At 33.5% G+C, this 4,582-nt stretch overlaps 1 protein-coding gene across 3 annotated transcripts in view; it reads right to left on the bottom strand.

The window, feature by feature from the left end:
• The window catches only part of SKAP2 (src kinase associated phosphoprotein 2), a 360,207-nt gene that overhangs the window by 72,919 nt on the left and 282,706 nt on the right, over positions 1-4,582 (bottom strand). The window lies entirely within an intron of this gene.

Here is a 4,582-nt window from a genome sequence, read left to right as displayed (position 1 = left end):
AAAAAAAAAAAAAAAAAGGTTCTGTACTCCTACATCTTAATATATCCTCCCAAAATACAAGACTGAGAAACTGTTATAAATAAACGCAATAAATCTCTGAAACAGAGGTTAAGAATTCCTAACAAATCATAGCTTCTTTATATTTATATTGAATTAATTCTTTAAAAATTTCAATACATATTGACTCTTACCTGCATAATCCCTATTCCTACCAAGTAAAACATAAAATGCTTTTCCCCTAGAAGCAAATGCTGAAACTTGTTTCTCTGAGCCCACAGCAAATATTCTCTCTGTTTGTATTCAGAGAAATCTTATGGACATTCCACTGAGTGAGTATGCTTTAGGTTTTTATAGGGCATTTAAGAGTCTAAAACTAGATAGATCTGATAAAACTATTACAAACAAACACTGGATCCCTAAAAAAAGTTTCTAAATCAAGCTAAAGTTAAGTTGATTAGAAATTGTATATTCACAGTCATGGATTATAGGTTACTCAATTTTACAAGTGTTCAATATTTTTATAAACTTCATTAGAAACATAATAGTTATCTGCCCGGTCCAGTGGCTCATGGTTGTAATCCCAGCACTTTGGGAGGCTGAGGCGGGCAGATCACTTGAGGACAGGAGTTCAGGACCAGCCTGGCCAACATAGTGAAACCCTGTCTCTACTAAAACTACAAAAAAAATTAGCCAGGCATGGTGGTGGGTGCCTGTAATCTCAGCTACTTGGGAGCTGAGGCAGGAGAATCACTTGAACCCAGGAAGTGGAGGTTGCAGTGAGCCAAGATCACGCCATTGCAATCTAGCCTGGGCAAAAAAAAAGAAAGAAAAAAGAAAAGAAAATAGTTATCCTCAGCGTTTTACTAGAACTCTAGCAAGTGAAAACAACCAATCAAAAGAAAGTTTGTATGGAATACATCCAGTGGAAGTGGTTTCAGTAGAGCTTAGGATAGAAAATGTGTTTGAGTACAAACATACAATTAGAATGAATAAGATCTAGCATTTGATAGCACAACAGAGTGACTATAGTCAACAATAATTTATTGTATATTTTAAAATAACTAAGTGGCCAGGTGCAATGGCTCATGCCTACAATCCCAGCACTTTCGGAGGCTAAGGAAGGAGAGTCGCTTGAGCCCAGGAGTTTGACACCAGCTTGGGTAACACAGTGAGACTCCTATCTCTACGAAAAATTAAAAAATAACTGGGTGTAGTGGTATACACGCCTGCAGTCCCAGCCAGTGGAGGAGAGGGGTAGAGGTTGGGAGAAGGGGGTCTGAGGTGGGAGGATACCCCAAGAGGTCAAGGCTGCAGTAAGCCATGATCACGACACTGCGTTCCAGCCTGGGTAATAGAGACAGACCCTGTCTTTAAATAAATAAATAAATAAATAAATAAATAAATAAATAAAATAAAATAACTAAACAAATATAATTGGATTCTTTGTAACACAAAGAAAGAATAAATGATTGAGGTGATGGATACCTCATTTATCCTGATGTGATTATCATGCATTGTATGCCTGTATCAAAATATATGATATGCCCCATAAATTTGCCTACTATGTACCCACAAAAATTAAAAATTAAAAAAAAACAGAATGGGTTTGATAGGAAGTTTATTATATACAAACTCATCACATAATTTTACCAGCTTTTTTTTTTTTTTAATATCATGGGGATCACAGTAGTGATAAAGTCATGCATATTTTGTCTTAAGAAATAAAGCTTAAAATTAGAGTACTAATTTCAGCTCCTTGGTGGATCAATTTCACTTAGTAAACACAACACAGTATCATTAAAGCATATTTAAAATAGAGCCCTGATTTTGAAATATAAATGAAATTTTAGGGAAAGTGTACATATTTTAATAGCTGTTCAATAAATGTATCCAGTTTATTTTTTTCAAAATAAACTTGGTACATATAAAGGTATAAATTATTTATTACAGTATTTTGCACATAAAACAAAAATTACAAACAGAAATCTTATCTATGTAAACAAGTCCTGGTCAACCACTAAACTAAAGCGGCTAATTGTGGGATGATTTGGTCTCATTAAGGGGTAGTCCCACAACTCTCTCACTTCCGTTGGGCATAATAAATGTTCTTTACATAAGGAATGGATGTTCACAAAATCTTAAGAAGAAAAGTTAAATTATTCTGAAAAGAAATGGTTCTTTATGCTAAAGAAAAACCTTTAGCATAGCTTTCAACTCTAAAATATTACTAGTCAAAAAGGAGACAGAGAGAGATGGGAAGAAGGGAGGGGGAGAGGAAGTGGGGGAAAAGGAAAAGGAGAAAGGAAATTAGAATTTACTAGCATTCAATATACACATAGCCTGAGTCTTTTGCTTTAAGAAAAATGTTGACTAAATTTCCACCTGATACATCACAATAAAATTTGATGTCATAAGCAATACTTATTCTGAATTCTAAATTCATGTTTCTAATATAAAATCTTTTATTTCTTCCCTGGGGAGTGGAGGCATAATTTTTTTTAACTGAAATTTCATTTTTCTAAACCTTTATTGCTGTTTGTCCAATATCCAGGATTTGTTTAATAGCCATGTGAATTCTTTAAAACACAAAAGTACACTAATAGCAATCCCTGTAAATACTTTAGATTTTTAAATTTTCAGAAGAACCATTTGGTTTGTATATCACCATGAGCATATGGACAATACTTTCTGATGGCAGGGATGGAAAATTTGTCATAATATATAAAAAAGTAGTAATTTCCTTTAAAAATATGAATTCTCATATCATTTAGACCTCATATCACTATGCCTACAATGATTAATGCTATTGACATTTAGGAAGATTCAGATTGGTATAAAGAAACAAGACTATAAATATACAGGCATAATGATACATGAAGAAATTAAGGTTAATGTAAGCCTATCTGCCAGGCAACAAACAACAGCTGCCACATGTTTGCCATACACTGCAATTACATTGCCTCACTATGTAACACAGCCAATTATACAACATTCCAGTGAATTCACAATCATATTCTCAGCTTCACTATTAAAATTCAAACCTTGTCCTAAAGAAAAGTTTTGCACTGGGTCTTAGTCCTTTGCATGTAGTAGGCATTCAGTAAATGTTAGCTTTTATTAGCTATTATAGTTAAATATTGTTATATGTTACTATAACTGTAACTACTAGTTCAAGTGAATGGATGCTAATGTAAATATAAGACTACGTTGCTCAGAGAAAGTTAATCAGAAATGAAAGACAAGAAAAAGCATGATTCGGCAACTATACAAGTTAAGCATTGTAGCTACTTTTAAAGCAGTTCAAAGATTTCCTTTTACTTAAGTGAAAGTGGTTAATGAAAAAATTATATCCTAAGGGGAAAACAAAAATTAACCCATATTCTGGGGACTAGACTATGCTACAGGAGTTTATTACATGGACTTGCTTAAGTGGCCACAAACTTTCAGTACCTGAGAAAGTAAGGTATATGCTGAGAAAGACTAGTTTTCTTTTTATAAAATGATTATGTATTTCTTATATGATAATCCTACTTTTCTAAAGCAGCTCAAAATATTAGACATTAAAATCGATACCCTACAAGGGCAACTAAGCAAGGAATGGGTCTTCTTCCAATGTGCAATTTGAGAATCTGAAGCATTCAAAATGGCAAAAAGGTCACAATGAATTCAAATAAACAAGTATCAAGTGCTGATATTCCCAGCAATTCAGGGAAAAAGGCAATAGTGAAATCCAAATTTCCCTCTAGTTAGGCTGATACTTTATTCATAAGGTAACTGTTTCTAAAAGATAACTCAAGAATTCTAGTATGTGTCTTAAAGCTTTTGCCTTAAAAACAAATGGTGTATATCATAGACATAGTACAGCAAGCTTCAGGTATGGATACTAGAATTTGAAAAGCAGAGAAGAGATACAGAGTATAAAAATAAATAACAAATTACCTTAAAACTAAGGTATTACCCACTCTTGGTGATTTTATTAAACTATTACTTTATCTTTTTTTTCTTGAATCTAGGATGAAAAACATTGGAATGTTTAAATGCCTGTAATATACTTAAGAAATAAGCATTATCTTTTAAAAAGTGTTAACAATTAAAAATAATTATTTCAAAATGAAAAACAGTAGTTACTTCAATTTCAGAGAAAAATATGAAGTCTGTGGTAGGAAGTATCATTTAGCGACATTCCAGGTGTTAGGCTGGTCAGGTCTAAACCCAGTCTTGGCATTAACAGGGTAGACAACTGCATTACTGTATTTAGGACAAAGAAAAGTAGAAAAATGTGTCTAGATCACAGAAGCTTCACTCAGAAGACAAGGCCTAGAACAGCATGCAATCCCTTGAGTAGGCAAGGGAATGAGAGTGAGAGAGAGTTAGAGTTGGGGGAGAGAGAGAAAGAGCTAGAGTTGAGGAGAATGGGAGGTCTAATGGTCCTTTCTTTTTTTATTTAGATTTCTCAAATCTAAATGAACAAATGTTGATTCACAATTTTGTCCAGTATTGGGTGCCTCAATACACTATATTCCAGGGTCTTCCCTAACATTGATGTGTCTCCTAATAGACTCTTCCCTGATACATACACACA

Source organism: Mandrillus leucophaeus, unplaced genomic scaffold (assembly GCF_000951045.1).
Source record: "Mandrillus leucophaeus isolate KB7577 unplaced genomic scaffold, Mleu.le_1.0 Scaffold128, whole genome shotgun sequence".
Taxonomy (NCBI): Eukaryota; Metazoa; Chordata; class Mammalia; order Primates; family Cercopithecidae; genus Mandrillus; species Mandrillus leucophaeus.
The sequence above is the reverse complement of the archived record's forward strand: the minus strand, read 5'-3'. Positions and strand labels throughout refer to the sequence as shown.